Genomic DNA, 20,434 nt, shown 5'->3' with positions numbered 1-20,434 from the left:
CTTATGATAGTCTTTATTTCTGTGGGGTCAGTGGTGATATCGCCTTTCTCATTTCTTATTTTGTGTATTTGCATCTTCTCTCTTTTTTTCTTTGTTAGTGTTGCTAAAGGTTTGTCAATTTTGTTAATCTTCTCAAAAAACCAGCTCTTGGTCTTGTTTATCTGTTCAAGTGCTTTCTTATTTTCTATTTCATTTAGTTCTGCTCTTATCTTTGTTATTTCCTTCCTTCTTCTTCCTGTTGGGTTACTTTGTTGTTGTTTTTCTAATTCCTTCAAATGTGCAGTTAGTTCTTCAATTTTTGCTCTTTCTTCTTTTTTGATATATGAATTTATGGCTATAAACTTCCCTCTCAGTACTGCTTCTGCTGCATCCCATAAATTTTGGTATGTTGTGTTATCATTATCATTTGTTTCAAGGTAGTCATTGATTTCTTTTGAGATTTCCTCTTTGACCCACTGTTTTTCTAAGAGTGTGCTGTTTAATTTCCAAATCGTGGTGTGAAATCTGGGCTTCTGTCCCTTGCAAATCTCCAGCTTGACTCCACTGTGGTCAGAGATAATGTTTTGTATGATTTCAATCTTTCTGAATTCGTTCAGCCTTTCTTTGTGGCCTAGCATATGATCTATCTTGGAGAATGATCCATGTGCGCTTGAGAAAAATGTATATCCTGCTGTGTTTGGGTGTAGCGATCTATATATGTCTATTAGATCGAGCTCCTCTAATATACTATTCAGATGTTTTGTTTCTTTGGTGATTCTCTTTTGAGATGTTCTGTCCAGAATTGATAGTGGTGTATTAAAATCCCCCACTATAATTGTAGATGTATCTATTCTTTCACTTAGTTTTTCCAGCGTTTGCCTGACGTATTTAGAGGCACCCTTGTTAGGGGCATAGATATTTATGATTGTTCGATCTTCTTGACAGATTTTCCCTTTGACTAAAATGTAGTATCCTTCTTTGTCTCTCACAATTGTTTCACATTTAAAGTCTATTTTGTCTGATATTAATATAGCTACTCCTGCCTTTTTTTGGTTATTGTTAGCTTGTATGATTGTTTTCCAGCCTTTCACTTTCAATCTCCATGCGTCTCTGGGTCTAAGATGTGTCTCTTGTAGACAGCATATGGATGGGTCATATTTCCTTATCCAGTGTCCCAGTCTGAATCTTTTGATAGGTGAGTTTAATCCATTGACATTCAGTGTTATTACTATCAAGGAATTATTAGTGTTAGCCATATTTTGATTGGATTTGTGTTTGTCATATTTTGTTTGTATATATTTTTTTGTCTTTTTTTTTGTTGTTGTTGGTCTTATACTCTCCTCCAACTTTGCCTTTCTTGTTTTTTCCTTTCTTCCTGCAGAACTCCCTTTAGAATTTCTTGAAGGGGAGGTTTCTTGTTGGTATACTCTTTCAGTTTCTGTTTGTCTGTGAATATTTTGAACTCTCCATCATATTTGAATGCTAGTTTAGCTGGATAAAGTATTCTTGGTTGGAAATTTCTTTCCTTTAGTACCTTGACTATATCATACCACTGTCTTCTTGCCTCCATGGTTTCAGAAGAGAAATCAGCACTTAATCTAATTGAGCTTCCCTTGTATGTGATGGTTTTCTTTTCTCTTGCTGCTTTTAGGATTTTCTCTTTGTCTTGAGCATTGGATAATTTGACAAGTATATGTCTTGGGGTGGGCCTGTTGGGGTTTATGACTTGTGGAGTGCGCTGTGCTTCTTGGATATGTACATCTGTCTCTTTCAGTAGATTTGGGAAGTTTTCAGCCATTATTTCCTGCAACACTCTTTCTGACCCCTTTCCCTTCTCTTCACCTTCTGGAATGCCTATAATACGTATGTTTGAGCGTTTTGCATTGTCATTCAGGTCCCTAAATCCTAATTGGATTTTTTCTATCTTCTTATTGACCCCTTCTACTATCTGTTTGATTTCTGATGTACTGTCTTCCACATCACTAATTCTCTGCTCTGTCTCTTCTAGTCTGCTGATATTTGCTACAAGTGTATTTTTGATTTCTTGAACTGTGGTGTTCATTCCCATCATATCTGTTATGTTTTTACGTATGTCTGCAATTTCCCCACCAAGTGATGTCTTCATGTTGTTAACCTCTTTCATTACTGCATCAAATTTGTCGGTGATAAATGTTCTGAGATCTTTCATTGCTTGTGCCAAGTTTTGCTCCCCTTCGTGATTATTGGTTTGTTGATTGGATTCAGCCATGTTTTCCTGATTATTGGTTTGGTTCGTAGATTTTTGTTGCTTTCTGGTCATCTCTTTATTTTGACGAATTTAATCAGTTCCTTAGCTTCTTTGTCTGCTCTTGGAGGTTAATTAGTTGTTATTTTTGCACAGGTGTTATATCTTCTCTTTGTCACTTTTTTCTTCTTATTCTAGTTACTTGTTGTTGGTTAAGTTCACTTTAGAGGAAAGTATTAGTGTTGGGGAAAGGCAATTGTGTAAGCAAGGGAAAAGTGTAAAGTTGTATTGGTGATGTATGTTAATAAAGCAGGAATATGAGATCTGGAAGGATGGAGGTTAGATTCATGTAGATTGTATAGGGTTATAGCTGTAGGTAGAGTACCTTTTATGAAGTTGATGACTGAATTTGGGAGGAATATGGTATGAACTACACAGCTATTGTTTTCATGAGAGAGGGAAAAAGAAAAGAAAGGTAATAGTTTCAAGAGTGGATAATAGACAGAAAACAGAACAAAGGTATTAGAAATTAAGAGTTAGACACTTTGTGGATCAAAGAACGGGAGGTGGGGGGTGGAATATAGGAGAGACAGTAGATGATAGTGGATATCAAGATGCAGGGGAAGGGGGATAGTGTAGGTAGCCTAAATCAGTTCACACAGAAATGAGGCAGTGGAGGATGGGAAAACCCAGCAAATGTGAGGTGTTCCCTGTAGCACCTATTGTATACTTGAATTAAAGTAAAAATAAGTGGAAGATGAGGGACAAGAGGGAAAGAGAAAACCGAAAAAAAACAAAACAAAACAAAAAAAAAAAACAAACTAATTATAATAAAGAAAAAAAGAAAGGCAAGAAGAAAGGAAGAAAGAAAAAGAGGATGGGCAAACGGTGGGGAACGGATAGGGAGAAGAGAGATACAGGTACACACGTGTCACAATTGCAACACTATCTAAAACAACAACTTCCCCCCGCTTTGCCCTAAAACCCCCCCCGTCTGTCTGCCCAAATGGGTCTGCAAGCACCTCCCTTCCCACAAACCCCCAATAGGCCGCCCAGGGCCCACGAACTCCCCAGTACTGCAGATGCTCAAAAAAAAAAAAAAAAAAAAAAAAAAACAGAAACCCCTCCGCAGGCCCGGCTCCACCCGCCGCGGAGGCTTGGACCGGCTCTGCCCGGCTCCTCACGCTGCCTTGGCCTGGCCTGGCTCCGCCCAGCTCCGCTCGCTACAGAGGCCCAGCCGGCTCTGGCATCCACCTCCCGCCACCGCGGCCTGGACCGGCCCTGCCCGGCTCCGTACCCGCCGCGGCCTGACCCGGGCCCACCCGGCTCCAAACGCTACCACGGCCCGCAGCCGGGGCCTGAACCGGCCCCGCCCGGCTCCAAACGCTACCGCGGCCCGCAGCCGGGGCCTGCACCGGCCCCGCCGGGCTCCAAGCGCTACCGCGGCCCGCAGCCGGGCCTGCACCGGCCCCGCCCGGCTCCAAGCGCTACCGCCGCCCGCAGCCGGGCCTGCACCGGCCCCGCCCGGCTCCAAGTGCTACCGCGGCCCGCAGCCGGGGCCTGCACCGGCCCCGCCCGGCTCCAAACGCTACTGCGGCCCGGCCCGGCCTGGCTCAGCCCCACCAAGCGGGGCTAGATGCCTCGTCTCCGCCTACCCAAGAAGGGAATCCTCTACAGGTAGCTGGGATCTCCGTGTATATTTCACAGACGAATCCTCTCTGTTACCTTCCCTCCAAATCGATGTCCAGACACCTCCGGACCAGCAAAAATCCCGAAACAATCCGGTCCCAAAGAGTCTCCAACGCCGCCCAGCCGATTCCCTGCAGAAGACTCTAACAGGGATGTTCACTCAGCCGCCATCTTGCCCCCTCCCCTATCCTGAAATTATTTAGCCTGTCTATGTTTATCTGCATGATATATCCTTAATGTATTTTTCAGTTTCATGTTTTCAAACTGTAAATGAATAGAATCACATGTTGATAGTTTCCTTTCACTTTGGATTTCATTCACCATATGAATAGAATTGGATTACATGAATATACTTAAATGTATTCATTCATTATCCTGTTAATGGACTTCAAGGTTGATTTCAGTTTGAGGCTAGAAAAAGTATTGTTATTATGAAACATAGGTTTTTTAAATATAATTTTATCACAGGGTGTATATATATATATATATAAGCATCTATATAATGAGATTTATTTTATAAATTAGTTCATCTAACTGTCAGAAAAGCTGATTCAAATTCTAGAGGACAGGCTACAAGTTGGAACACCAATAAAGCTTCCATTGAATTCCCCAGGAGAAGGTGACTGGCTAAATTAGAGATAGAAATTCTGCTTTCTGACTGCTGAAATCATCAGTTCTCCCTATCAAAGGTCTCTAACTAGTTGGATGAGACTTCTCTCATTTCTGAAGGCAGTCTCTTTTGTTGATTATAGACATAATCTGCCACAGATGCAATAAACTGGCTAATAATACAAAATATCCTCAGAGTAACCATTAGGCCAGTGCTTGCTTGACCATACAACTGGACACCATAACGTAGCTAAATTGACACATGAACTTAACCATCACATACTATCAAACTTGGACATTATATAATATTAATATCTACTCTTTTTATTTGTTATATATTTTAACTCACTTTTAACCTAGAAGTTTCCAATTTTTTTATTTTCCTTATAATTTATTTTAAAGAATCTGAACCTTCAACAATTCTTTCCAAATTCTGGAAAAATTTTCCCACTTCTCCCATTTGTTGACTATATATTCATGGTACAGAAATACATGACTCTTCCCCATATTTCCTACAAATTGGCATGTGGGTCTTGAATATTAATTAGGCATATATATAATTCCCTTGGCAAGATAATAGGTTGTGCTGCATTCTTTCATCAGATGCATGTAATATATAATATTTTATCTTTTGGGATGTTTTTAGCATTTGCTGCCCAGTGCCTAAATATATAAATTTATTAGGATAAATTACAAAATGGTAATATTTAATTTTATCATATCTTTTATATATATTAGCTAGAATGATTTTATAAGGTACTTCCTTTCTTCTACTATTCTACTTTGTGAAAGTTCATATAGGAAAATCAGGATGCAAACATAATTATTTCCCTTTGTCATTTTTCAAAATAAAGTATTCATTTCCTATAATTGACTACATTAGTTTTTTTTAAATATAAATAAGAACTGATGGAATTAAATAGGTGTTTGGTGAGTTTTAATTCATTGCAGTTATCATCTTATTGAAGCTTAAATTATCTCCTCTTTAATCAGTAGTATGCTCTTCAGTTTTGCTCCTGAGTCCTTTTGGCATGACCCAAATTGTATGATACCTTCTTTTCTATTTTGCATGACAGTATTTTAAGGATTTTCTTTTCTCCTTTAAACAATTAGGGATGTTCATTGCCTCTTTTAGTGGACAGAGTTTAGAAAAATTAAATATTAAATAGCCTATCAGTTCATACTTTAATTTCTACACTACATAATGTTTGCTTAACCTCTTATATATTACATCAGAATATATGTATTTTCTCTGACACTGAATATCCTGGGCTTCAAGGATATGCACGATGATAAAATTTTAGTTTGCCATAAATACCCATTTGCTTTATCTCACTATATACTTAGCAGAAGACTCAAGGAACAATTAGAGTAACATCATCAACATGAGTCTGAAAATGCATATTTTTTTCCATACCGTCTTCCTAATCTTCCCTTTTTCAATAATTGTCTGGTTTCAACTTCAAAAGAGTCTATAACAAAATACATTCTAACACTTATACCCATTGAGTCTTAATTCCAAAAGTAGCAATACATTTAATGCTCACACTAGTTTTAGGGCAATATCACTTTTGTCATTTTGGGTTTTTTCTTTCTTTTTCTTTTTTACTGTACAAAGCACTTACTTTAATTTTTTAAAAAAAGTTTACAAATGTTTTTCAATGACATAGGTATTTAATTTTCAATTCCCCAACCCAGGAGGACAAATGTGAAAATAAAACACTTAAAATAGAAAAGGAGAAAAAAGCCAAAAGGAAAGGAAGAAGAAAAAAATAGTTTCACAGGATTGGACTTTCTTCTGGACTCTCTTTCTGGTTCTTGTATGGCTTTGTATGGCCTCCTCTGTCTTTATATTTGAACATTCCTTATCTTCAACACTAGGTGCTATGCTTTCTTCAGTTTCTTTCGCTTCTTTGTTGCTGTTTTTGCTTTCAAACCTTCATTCTCCACAACACAAAGGTCTAGTGCACCATCAACCTTATTTCCTATAGCTTTGAGTTCTTGCAAAAATATATCTCATAAATTTTGAAAATTAGGTTTTTTGGTATAGTCCATGCTTTTAGCAATTTCATCTGTTTTGTTTTTTCCCAGAAAAACATTTGGCCACCAAACCTGCAATATTTTCTCTGTATATAATTTTGGAATCTCTAACACAGTTAAGATCTTTAAAATTATCCTCCCAAGGAAGACAGCCACTGAGTCACTAGATCATGAAATAATCAAGTATTTCCAAATCACTGTATTTTGAACTGGCCACACCATTGTGCACATGGATGCTGGTGAATTCAATCGTGTCATCGTGAGATTTTGGGGGGGGGGATTGTATTTTAGTTTTCTAAAGCTTGTTTTCTAGATTACTCAGTAAGAACTCCTTGAAAAAATGCTTCCTAAATTCCTGAACAGCAAAAATAGATTGACTATGCTTTTTACACTTTTTACACTTAAATGTAAATCTTTCTGGAAACAAAATATTTGACTCACATTTTCTTTTGCCAAGTATTTACAAATATGATACCATTTTTTTCAAATAAAGCATCACTGTCAAGGGATCTAATAATATCAAATATTCTTTCTCTTATGATTTAGTCACTTTATCTATTTTCCTTAATTCCCAAAAGAGTTTTCTTTTCTTTTACCTTTAGTCCAGACATTTTACTAATATATATCTCAGAATTGGTTTTTCTGGGTATTATTATTAGGTAAAAGATTTCTTTCTTCAATAGGTCATTTCAACTTCTTTTCCCCAGTAAAGTTTTCTTGAATTATAATTTTAGAGTTTGTTCTCTTTTCTTTCTTAGGTAGTATTCTTCTAAAATTACTATTATCCATGTTTTAGGTCTTCTTGTTCATTTGATGTCAATTTTTCTCAAATATTTTTCTTTGTTTCTGTGTATTTTTAGTTTTTAAAAAATTATTTTCTCATCCTTCAATTACAAAGTTAATTTTATATTCATTAAGTCTTGTGTTTCTTCTAGTTCAATCTTCATGTCTGGGTTTACTAGTATATTATTTTAATCATTTCTTGAATTTTGTCATTTCACATAAATTTTTTCTATTTATTTCTGATTTATGTTTATTTCATGTTTTATTTCATTTTAATGTTTTAAGCTTTTTTTAAGAATACAACTTTTTTTTATTGACTTTGTAATAATATTACATTAAAAAAATATATATGAGGTCCCATTCAACCCCACCACCCCCACCCCACCTCTCCCCTCTCCCCCGCCCAGCAACACTCATTCCCATCATCATGACACATCCATTGCATTTGGTAAGTACATCTTTGGGCACCTCTGCACCTCATGGTCAATGGTCCACAACTTTAATTTGTACGTAGTTTTTCCATATATGTTAATCTTTCATATAAATTTATTGAGATATAATTCACACGCAATATAAAATTTCCCCATTTAAAGGATTTTTTGCTATATTCATGGATATGTGCCACCATCATCACAATTTTAGGAAATCCCAATGTGCATATCAGGATATCTTTTTAAGGTATCCTTTCTAAGACAGGATCCTATCTTTCTTAAGCAGCTGCACCTGGCTACTCTTACAACCAAGAAAGAGGCAAAATGCCTAGTTGGCCTCTTTGGATTTTGGAGGCAATATATTCCTCATTTTGGTGTGCTACTCTGATCAGCTTATCAAGTGACCTGAAATGCTTCCAATTTTGAATAGGGACCATAATAAGAAGAGGCTTTTGCACCAAAGCCTTGCAATCTGCTTTTCCTCTTGGGCCATATGATCTATCAGATACAATGGTGGTTAAAGTGTCAGTTGCAAATACCGATGCTCTTTGGAGCCTTTAGAAAGCCCCTGTAGGAGAATCACATTACAGACCATTATGATTTTGGATCAAAGTCCTGCCATCCTCTGCAGACCACTATTCTCCTTTTGAATAAACAAAACAAAACAGAACAAAACAAAACAAAACAAAATAAACGCAAACTTTTGGCTACTACAATGGCTTAGTAGAAACTTAAGATTTATCCATGGGTCATAAAGTTATCATGAGACCTGAGGTGTCCATCATGAATTAAGTGCTGTCTGATTCACTGTGCTGTTAAGTAAGGTATGCACAGCTGCACTCCATTCATCAAATGGAAGATGACATGACATTAGGCTTAATCAGGCCATGAAGGTACAAATAAATTACATGGGGATGCAGCCTAAATGTCCATGGCCCCCACTTGTGCCATATTGCTTTTAATCTCCCAGACCACAGCTATGGATTCTTGGGAGTTTAGGTCTATGATCAGTTGACTGAAGAAGAGAAAATTCAGACCTGGTTTACAGGTAATTTTGAAAGTGGGCAGTTGTAGCACTACAATCCATTACTAGGATACCACTGAAAGACTGTGGTTAAGGGAATCTCCTCCAAAGGGCAGAACTTAGAGCAGTGGGGTTGTTCATTTTGCTTGAAGCAGAAATGGAGAGATATACATTCATTTATCAATTAATTGGCTGTGGCAAGGGTTTGGCTGATGGAAGGACTTGGAAGAATCATGATTGGAAAATTGGTGATAAAGAGGTCTGGGGGGTGAGGTATGTGTATAGATCTTTTTGAGTGGAAAAAAATTTATAGTATTTGTGTCCTATGTCACCAGAGGATGGCTTCAGCAGAGGAAGATGTTAATAATCAACTGGATAAGATAACTTGTTCTGTGGATAAAAGTTGTTCTTTTTCACCAGCCACTCCTGTCATTACCCGATGAACTCATGAACAAAGCCATGGTGGTAGGATTGGAGGTTATGCTTGAGCTTAGCAACATAGACTTCCATTCACCAAGTCCAATCTGGCTATAGCCACTGCTGAGTGTCCAAACTGTCAGCAGAAGAAACCAACACTCAGTCTTCTGTATGGAACCATTCCCCAAGATGATCAGCCTGCTACTTGGTTGCAGGTTGATTATATTGAACCACTTCTGTCATGGGAAGGGCAGTAGTTTGTTCTAACTGGAATAGATACATACTCCAAATATACATTTGCTTTCCCTGTTCAAAATGCTTTGTTGATACTATCATCTGTGGGTTCACAAATTTCCTTATCTATTATCTTGATATTCCAAACAGCAGTGCTTCTGGTCAAGGAATTCACTTTTTAGCTAATTAAGTATAGCATCAGGCCTATGACCATGGAAATCACTGGTCTTACCATGCTCGCTATCAACTTGCAGCAGCTGAATTGATAGAACGGTGGACTTGTCTTTTGAAGATTCAACTATGTCCTCAACTAGGAGGCAATAATTTCCAGACTGGAACAGTGTTCTCTAAGAGGCTATATATGCTTTACTTTAGCACTCACCCTGTGCTGTTTCTCCCATAGCCAGAATTCATGGCTTTAGGAATCAAGTGATAGCAATGCAAATGGTGCCACTCACTATTATCTCTAGTAATCCAAGAGAATAATATTTGCTTCTACCCCTGTGAACTTATGTTCTTGGAAATGTACTTCCAGAAGAGTGAGTAATTCCACCAGAAGTCACAACAATGATTCCTTTAAACTAGAAATGTGCTGCCACCCAACACTTTGGGCTCCTCATGCTTTTGAGTCAACAAAGGAGAGCTACTATACTGACTAGGGTTGTTGACCCTAATTATCTATAAGAAATTGCTACTACACAATGTAGGTAAAAAAGGAATATTTCTGATATGCAATAGATAATTTAGGATTTGTCTTAGTACTACCACATCCTGGGATTAAAGTTAATGGAAAATTGAGACTACCCTATTGCAGAGCCTTGAGTCATCCTAATGGGCAAGTGTCCATGATCAGTTGAAGAGTTTACTGAGAGTAAAAGGGACAGAGAATGGGTAGTGGAGGAGGTCGTGCTAAATACAAAATCCAACCACATGACCAGTTACAGAAATGAACACTATAATGGGTTTTGAGTATTTCTTCCTTGTTTTGTTTTATGTTTTAGTATATACAAAGAGCAAGTACTTTTGTTTTCTTCCCACTCTTTTCCTCTTATTATATAACATAAGTTGCATTAAACTTTGTGTCATAGTATTTGTTATAGGATATAAAGAATAAGAGTAAATATCCACCAAGGACTTACATCCTATTCTGGGGTGTTTCTGGTTATACACAGGGTAGTTTAGTTATGTTAGGTGAAACTAATGAGTATGTCATTTTTGTTATTTGGAAACTTAAAAAGGTTTACAGAGATATGTATGAGTAGCAAGCTGACAAAGGGTGGACTGTGATGGTTAATTTCATGTGTCAAATGGTCTAGTCTATGCTTTTCTGTTGTTTACACACGGAAAAACTGGCCTGATTGTTACTATGAGGGCATTTCATGGGAGTATTTGCATCTACAATCTGTTGATTGCATATAAAATTAACAAAGGAGATTGTCTTCAGCAATGAGAGGAGTGCCCTAGGCCAAAGAGTGGGAGGTCTTAAAGTCAGACTTGTATATTTCAGCCACCACCAAGAAGAATTTCTGCCTCTGTTTTGACCACACATCTTTTTCTTGGGAATTAAAAGTTTACCTTCACCAGTGTTTCCAACTTGCATCTACTCTGTGGAATTCAAACTTGTAAACTTCCACAATCATGTGAGCTGATTCCTATAATAAATCTTTTATATAGTCACATATAAAATAATCCTGTTCACTCTGTTTCTCAAAAGAATCCTAACACACCCTTACATAGCATATGTTCACACTCTTCTGTCTCTAAGGACTTTGAAGTTCTAAGAGATTTAATTTCTACTGGCTCCCCATGAGAGTCCTTAATGATCTATTTGTCATTCATTTTCTCCTCTAAGTAATTTTAATGATGAAGGTGCTCACTGGGGACTCTTACAAGTTGCTTTGGTTAAGAAAATTTATAGACGTTTGTGACAAGTATCCAAGTTAATATTTCTTCCTAGGTTTTTCTAGATTAAATATGTCTTACTAAGTTTGGAAGGAGCTTTCAGTTATGGGAAGCTTTATAGTTTTGGCATTATTTGAAATTATATTGAAATTTGCTGAAATAGTTATCCCTGAAATTGTTTTCAAACTATCATAAAGTGTATAAAATTACATTTATTTATGAATACATTAGTTAATTTTTTAACAGAGATTTATGATTTTATGTTATGGTAATATGTGTTATGGTTTCAACAGTGAAGAAATAGAAAATGTTCTTCTTGCACAGAGCTAACTTTCTTGTGATTAAGAAACTAAATGAGTAAAGAAATAATAAAATGCCAGATATTAATGAATGGCTGTAAGTTACAATAAATGAAGAAAATATAAGGTAATGATGGTTGTTATCTTCAAGAAAGTCTGCACTAAGAGGGAAGCATTTGAACATACACTCAATAATTTCTCCACATCCTCTCCAGCACTTGCTATTTCCCATTTTTAAAGATAGTAATCATTCTAGTTGCTGTAAAATTGCATCTCACTGTGGTTTTGATTTGCATTTCTCTCAATGAGAATTGATTTGCATTTCTCTCAATGGAGCATCTTTTTATGAGCTCATTGGTCATTTGTATATCTTCTTTGGAGAAATGTCTATTCAATTTGGCCCTTTTTTAATTGGGTTGTTTGTCTTTTCTGTGGCAATTTGAAGGATTTCTTTATATATTTTGTATATTAAGTCCTTATCATAAATATAAACTATGAAGCCTATCAGTCTCCCACTCAATGAATACGAAGAAAAACATACCTAGGAGCACCAATCAGCCTGCTGAAAACAAAAAATAAAGACACTTAAAAACATGGGGGAATGTTTGTGGTATGAATTCTTTATAGACAAGAGATCAAGGATAAAAGAAACCATAGAATTATCATCAGGGGAAAAAAAGGAAGCTGTAAAACAAGGGAACAACTTCTTTATTATGCTATGGGGAGGGGTTGAGGATTGGATGAAATAGTTTTAAAATATGAAGTCAAAATTAAAACATTTATCAATGGATGGAATAATCTTTTGTATTATGGTGTACAACATCCTGTAGTCTTCGGAAAATTTCACTCTACACTCAAGAGAAAATAAGAGATAAAATGTATATAACTTTGTAGAGTGGTTTTCAGTGGAGGGGTGGGTGATTTGGTAATATCTGGAGACAATGTTGGTTGTCACAACTTGAACTAAGGCTTACTACTGGAATCTAGTAGGAAGAGGTTAGGGATGCTGCTAACAACTGTACAATGCACAAAATGGCTTCTAAAATGTCAACACTGCCCAGTGAACTGATGAAAGGGTTTTGGCAACTTCAAGGGATCTGTCTCTCACACTTTATTTTGAAACATGAAAAAATAAAACTATAATTTTTTACCAAATAATGTATGTTAACAATTGATATTACTCTTTATAATATTAATCTGTTTTATTCTCTTTGGCACTCATGTCAAGAATGAGAAGTAGTATTAACTGCTTAAATATGTGCCCATTGTCACTTTTCCCCTCTCAATTGTAAATTCATGTTGGCACAGTCCATCTTGTTGCTTATTGTATCCTCAGTTCCTGATAGAAGTTCTGGGTCATAGCATGTGCTCACTGAGTGTTAAATAAATGGATGAGTGAATTTTGTGTAGCTAATTATTTTTTTAACCAGTTCAAATATTAATTAAGTTACTGTTAGATTAGTTAATAAAGTCCTTGAGTAACTACTGGTCAAAACTTTCTTTATTTTCCTCATTTCAATGAAAATTTAGCAAGATGTGATTATATTCAAAGCTCCTAAAAGGTTATCATAGTGGCATTATTCTCAAATTGACAAAAGATGGAAACAACCCAAGTGTCCATCAACCAATGACTGGGAAAAAAAAAATGTGATAAATGGAATACTATGCTGCAGTAAGAAGAAATGGAATTGGGGCACTATGATAACATGAATGAATCTTGAAGACATGCTCAGTGAAGTAAGCCAGACACAAAAGGACAAATATTGCATGGTTTCATTAATATGAACTAAATACAAAGAATAAACACATGGAGTCAAAACCTAAAGTATAGGTTATTAGGAGATAAGAGGAGGACTGAGAAGGACTACTGATGCTTAATGTATGTAGAAGTTTTAATTAACTTGACTGTAAAAGTGTGGAAATGAATAGAGTTAATGGTAACACATTATAGTGAGTAACAACTAGTTTATAAATGGGATTGTTGCTGAAAAGGGTACTCTAGGGATGTAAATGTCCATTGAAAGAAAGCTAGAGAATAATCTAGGGACTGAATAACACAGTGAACCCAGTTGTTGATGAGAATTGTGGTTGATGGTACAGATGCCAGAATGTCCTTCTGTAAGCAACAGTGGATGTATATCACTATTGCAGGGTGATGGGAATGTGGAGAAATATGGGAAAAATATAACTGTTGTGACCTATGGACTGTGGTTAACAGCAATGTTGCAATATACTTGCATCTGTGTTAAAGATGTACTGTGTTGATAACAGGGGGTGGGGTGGTGGAAATAGAAAAAGTATGCCAAATGTACATTTTGGACCATGATTGGTGGTAATAGTCTGATGATATTATCTCATAATCTGTACCAAATGTTCTGCCACAGTGTGGTGTGCTGGTGAAGGAATGCTGTATGGGAATTCTACACGTGCATGATTGTTTTGTATGTTCACCACACCTGCAATAAAAAATATGTTAAATAATAATAATAATAGGATCAGTTGGGGGAAAGACACAAAATGTAAGATATGAACTATAGTAGTATTATTTTGATGATATTCATTTATAATTTGTAACAAATGTTTCACAATAGTGTAAAATGTTGATGATGGGGTGATGTACAGGACCCCTATATGATGTTATTCATGTTTGCAAGTTTACAACTTTTACTATATACTTATGGTTCATGTATGTTCATGTATGAATGATATACTTCAATAATTTTTTAAAGAGGTTATTTACAAATAGAAAGCAATATCGAAGAACTCAGCACAAAGTTCCTTTTTTAAATGAAAACTGCTCATTACATTACTGACCATCTAAAAGTTCAAAAACTGAGTTGACAGTAACTTCAAGCGAGAAGGACTTTTTGGCAAAATTTGCACTTTGAATCACTGTCTGCTCTGGCATTGTGTCTAACATAGCGGAAGAAGAAGTTAAGCATGTTATGAACTGTGGGACACAGAAAAACTCTGCTTTGTCTTTGATTGAATCTTCATAACAGAGATTAATCATATTGAAAACTACTACTGAAAGTAAAGTTGCATATGGTTTAAGAGAATTTTATTGGTTTATGGTCCAAAAAGAACTAAAGTATTTTCCTCAACAGATGAAAGAGCAGGGTCCAGAATCCCTGCCCAAAGCTGGACATTGTAAGTCAGCAAAGGAGCGATATTATTTTTTTAAGGAAAAGGAAAAACAACGCTTGTTTACAATTTATCAATGTGTAATAATATATGTATTCAGTTTGTAATTAATAAGAGGTGGTAATGGACTGATATTAAACTTTTAAACTAAAATGGATAAAGACATACATGTACAAAAAGGAAATAAACAGAGAAATTCTCTACTTTTACCAGATGCTATACATATCATTAACCCATGGCATCTAACTCTACTGGGCACCAAAAGAATAATGAGTAAGACTGGGGACAGTCCAATTCATCTTTCATCTTCAGTTCTGAAAAAGCAAAAGACCTATTCAGGCTAGGGTAGTACTCATAAAATTCATGTATAGGTGCCTGCTTTTTATCTTCCTTGCAGTAAAAACTCAGGGTAGCACTCTTTAGGAGCTTTGTTTATTACCATGCTGTTTACTTTAGTATACAAAAAGAACCCTGCTTACTTCCTGCCTCTCACTAAGCAAAACTCAGCATGACTCCCCACAGGGTTTTACTTTGTGTTGCGAAAAGCAAATTCAGAGACGCCTTCTTCAAAGAAAATAAGCACTGAGTCAGGGAACCTGGAAAGAGGCACAGAGAGAATGCCAGCTCTTCAGGAGGGAGAACATATCATTGTTTATGTGTGAGCTGTCCAGATGTGGAGTTGTTATTGCCAATGGGAAAGAGACTAGACAATTTAGAGCACAAGGAAAAAAGTTTTAGGTTACCTTTTGTTCTGGGAAGGTGTACTGAATTCACTCTGACAGCAGGCATTGGTTTGGATAACTTCATATCCTTGAATTCATTGGAACACAGGCAATTCTAAAATAGAATTCCAATAATAACAATAATGGTGGTTCCATACTGAGCAGCTCCTATACACTAAACTCTAAACTAAGTATTTTCCAAACGTCTCAATGACATGGTATTATTATCTTTTTACTCAGAGTTTCTCTGGAATGAGATCATAAGACGATAAGAGATAAATGCTTGGGCAGAATCAGATTTCTTGAACTTCAAAGTCCATTCCCAGTAATCAATATGTTATAGTGCATCTCTATATCAATATTATTATTTTAGTTTTATCTTTATCTTTATTGAGAGTTATATAAAGAGTTTGTACAGAACCACTGATATTGGACAGATTGTCATAGGCTATATCAATTTAAATAATAAAGAGATACAAAACAGAATGAACTGTCAATCAGTGTTTGAGTGTAAGCAATGTATAATGCAACATTTCAGGGGCTCACAAGTTACCACATGAAGTTATAATAAAGTTCTCCATATAAATATTACTAAGTATCATCTACATGTAATGAATAACTCTTTACTTACGAAAAAAGAAAATCAGAAATGATTATATCTATGCAACAGTGAAACCCGAATAAAGTCCAGATTATTACCTTTCATACTTCCAACTTTGAATTTGCAATTCCTAGGACATATGATAGGTGCATGTTTATATAAATGTACATTTAACATCATTTGTTTAACATCTATCTATCTTGCATTTATTAGTAGAATATGATATTTTCCTGACTTCTTTTTGTTTCCAGTACCCTTAACTTAACCCTTAGCTTCCAGAGATAAGTTAAATATACATTTAAAAACTAAGCTGAAGGGAAAGCAGATGTGGCTCAATCGATTGGGCTCCTGTCTATCATATGGGAGGTCCTGGGTTCAATTCCCAGGGCCTCCTTGTGAAGGCAAGCTGGCCCACATCCACAAAGACCTAACAGCCTGCTCCCATGGAAAGCTGACGGTCCACACCCATAGAGAGTTGGCTGACGCAACAAAGGGAAATAAGCAGACACCGAAGAATGCACAGTGAATGGACACAGAGAGCAGATAGCAAGCAATGCACAGGAGAGGTGGGTTAAATAAATAAAATAAATCTTAAAAAAAAATCACAAGTCACAAATATACTAGGTTTTCTAATTTATCCACAAAAGTCAATCTTTCATCGGTTAGCAACTCCCTCCCCTTTTTGATATATTATCCTTAAGGTTATGTTATTTCCCCCATACAATTCTTTCTACCCTCAATCATCTAAAAGCTTTTAATATTAGACCTTAAATTTCTTCTAAATGCCAATCCAAATAATCCAATGGCAACATTTTCTTACTTCTTAAAAATTCTCTAACATTATGTACAATTCCCAACAGCTATTTTTTATTAATGGGGTATTTATTTAATTCCACTTTATACATATATTAATTTTGCTCCCACAACTTCAAAAGGAAAGATTTATTTTTCTGGGTGTTTTCCCCTCAGCAGCCTTGAACTGAGAAAGAGTATGAAATAGCTAATTTAATATGTTTAATAATAATAAACAGAAAACTCTAGCAATTGCAATAGAACAATAAATTCTTTCCCCAATTTTAAGTTGTACAGATCCCATTTTGAGTGTCTTTATAATACAATACATTTCTTATAATTAAATAAATTTTTAAAACTCTCAAAACTGATGCTGCATTAGAGATATGTTTACTATATACAGTTAGTGGGATTCATTATTAATTATAATAATTGCCTTTAGATATGTAACATTGTGTCCCAAGAATGCCAATAGTTTAAAGTTGCTGGGCAGTAGACATAGATTAATTTTGAAGAGAACTATTAATAAATGCTCATTTATCATTAATATTTTCAAATTTTTATGCGTTTCAAGATGACGAATATAAAGCAGTGTACCAGATAGAAAGGATAATAAGAAACTTACCTAACTTCCTAACACTGCTGACAAGGAGGAAGAAAAATAAGTCTCCTCTCATAACTTGCAAACAGGAAATTTCAAATTTATATAAATTTGTAAAAGTGTGACCTGTAAACTAAAAATTTAATTAAAAGCAGTATCTGGGGAGCAAATGTTGCTCAGTGGTTGAGCTTCTACTTCCCACATACAAGGTCCTGGGTTAAATCACTGGCGGCATCTTAAAAAAAAAAAGCTATACCATAATGATGTTTTAGCTCTGCCTCACACGTGATAGAAACAAGGACAATGTTTCTCTCATGAAATGCATTCCCTAATTAGATCCTTATGATTTCATAGATTAAAAAATGAAAAACTAACTTTAAAAAAGTTAGCAACAAATAAGGAAAAAATATATTATGAATAGAAGTTAGTCGAATATAAACACACTACCTTTCCCCTCAGTGTGGGACATGACTCTTGGGGATGAGCCTCCCTGGCACCAAGGGATTATTACCAAGTGTCAACTAGCAATGCATCTGAAAAAAAACCTTGACCGGTAGGGGGAAAGGGTAAACACAAATGAGTTTATATAGCTAAGAGACTTCAAAGTCAGTTGTGAGTCAGTTGGGATCCCATTGACTACAACAAACAGCGCCTCAAATAGTGGGGCTCCTGAAGGGTCCAGAGAGATCCAGAAACTAAAAGCAAGGCAGAAAGCTCAGGAACCCAGCACCTTGTCAGTGGGCCTTACTCCAGAACTTATGTTCCCCAGTGTAAAAGAGTTAGACTCATTTATAGGTTCTCTGCACCTGGATCTTCTGCCCCTTTTACTTGAATCTATAAATAGCATTATAGCTGGTAAATATATGTACCAGAGACTTAAACCATTGATCTGTCCATATGCCAGTTGGGCCCTGAATTTAAGCACAGTAGCAACAACTACTTTCCAGATCATTGGACTCACTGAGGACAACTAACAAGGAGATGATGATGGACAATGCCCATCCCAAGGAACAAATAGTGACTGCAACTGTAAGCAAGATAGGACATTCCATCTGTTCCATGGGATCTAAGCTCCCTTTCAGTTTGAAGCAGAGTGGGCAACAGCATCCCAAAATCCTCAAGATTGGGGAATGAACAATGGACTAAAGTAGAATTATTTTTATTCTATAATAGACATTATTGTTCTAGCAAGGGAAGAACTCTTTTATCATTGATATAAAGTCAGTGGCCACCAGAGAGTTTCTGAGAGATGAGAGAGGGAAGAATAGGTGTAAAATATTTTTTTTTTTTCAGGACATTGGATTTCTCCTGCATGACATTGTAGTGATGGATATAGGCCATTGTATATTTTGCCATAACCTACAAAATTGTGCAGGATAGAGTGTAAACTATAGTGTAAACTGTAATTCATAGTTAACAGCAATGCTATAATATGCATTCATCAATTGTAACAAATGTACCACACTAATGAAGGATGTTGGTGATGTGAGAAAGTGTGGGAAGAGAAGGGAGTGGGACATATGGGAATCCCTTATACTTTTTGTATCATTTATGTAATCTAAAGCTACTTTAAAAATTAAAAAAAAAACCTTAGAAATAAATCAGTTTTTGAATCCACCCAATACAAAAAAAAGCATACTCATATAAAATTTTTGCAATTATAAAGTAATCAGGGAAGAAAAGATCATCAAAAAGAAAGGTTATCTAAAACATCAAGAAGTCATTTTCAGAATTGAAAAATAAGCATAATTACTAAAGTTTAAATTTAATGGATATCTATCTATTGGTTAAAGCCAAAGAAACAATTACTGAAATGGATAACGTAACTGAAGAAATTATCCAGAATTCAGCTCCTAGAGAGAAAGAGATAAAAATCAAGAGAGAGTTTAAGTGCTATGGAGAATAGAATAAGGAGGTAAAATACACAGATACCATGATTTCCAGAAGCACAGAGGTGAGCCAGAAAAAAATATTTGAGGAGAAGAGAGTTTATATATATTTTTTAATCATCTATCAAAGCCATATCTAAACTATCCAGTAATGAAAACAGTATTATACATTAGTTCTGTTACTTATGACCTGATTTCTCTCTTTCACTCCCTTTCTCTCTCTTCGTATGTATTTAAGAGTAAGATTGCTTTTTTCATATTGCAAAATGTGTATCTGTTGTGAATTACAACACTAATTCCTACATACTACTGCAACCAGGTGACACAAATAAATATGGCAAGTGAATGATCAGCACTCTAGAATATGACACTTTCTTATATGAGGTCCTCGGACATTCATGTGATTTGGAAAGATGAATTAAATTGTCTTTTCCCTTACCTAAATGTTTCTATAATACTTATCCTCTTCACTCTCAGAAGCAGTATCTGTGTTCTATGTAAGTGATGGCACCTGACATTCAGAGGCAGGCATTTTTTTGCCAAGACGGTACATGTGGAGAAGTGTCTCCCTTGGAATTGAATAGTGTTAGAAACGTGGATGTTTAGGGTAATGGTTCTTACAGTGCCAGCAGTGAGGACTTTCTTAATGAATATACTGTTCTTGTAATTGTGATAATGTAGCACTCTCTTGGTTCAATATCCAGGGTAGGGATCTTTCCTAACTGACTTGAGAGTGGCACAAAGTATAACTTTGAAGACAAATAAAGTACTAAGATCAAGTTAAAATTAAATAATACATTTTCATAAAATCATAAAATCACATTAACACAAAATACCTTCGGTGCATAAATCCCTTCTTCATCACTGAACAGTCATCTCAATGCTGATATCTTTAAGCGGAAGGTTATTATCACAGAGATACATCTGTTTCATATTTGAGCAAATTGTTAGAAAGCTCTCTTGCATGTGTACTAAAACCCTCTTGTCTGTCAAGCTATTCACTCATTTTATTTTAAAAGTGTTCATAGATTTGCTCTCTGGAATCATATGAAAA

The 20,434-nt window shown here is 35.8% G+C and overlaps 1 pseudogene; it reads right to left on the bottom strand.

The window, feature by feature from the left end:
• LOC101446104 (SH2B adapter protein 1 pseudogene) overlaps positions 1-14,539 on the bottom strand; it is a 54,417-nt pseudogene extending 39,878 nt beyond the window's left edge.
• Positions 14,540-20,434: the final 5,895 nt, after the last annotated feature.

This window comes from Dasypus novemcinctus, chromosome 1 (assembly GCF_030445035.2).
Source record: "Dasypus novemcinctus isolate mDasNov1 chromosome 1, mDasNov1.1.hap2, whole genome shotgun sequence".
In the NCBI taxonomy this organism is placed as follows: Eukaryota; Metazoa; Chordata; class Mammalia; order Cingulata; family Dasypodidae; genus Dasypus; species Dasypus novemcinctus.
The sequence above is the reverse complement of the archived record's forward strand: the minus strand, read 5'-3'. Positions and strand labels throughout refer to the sequence as shown.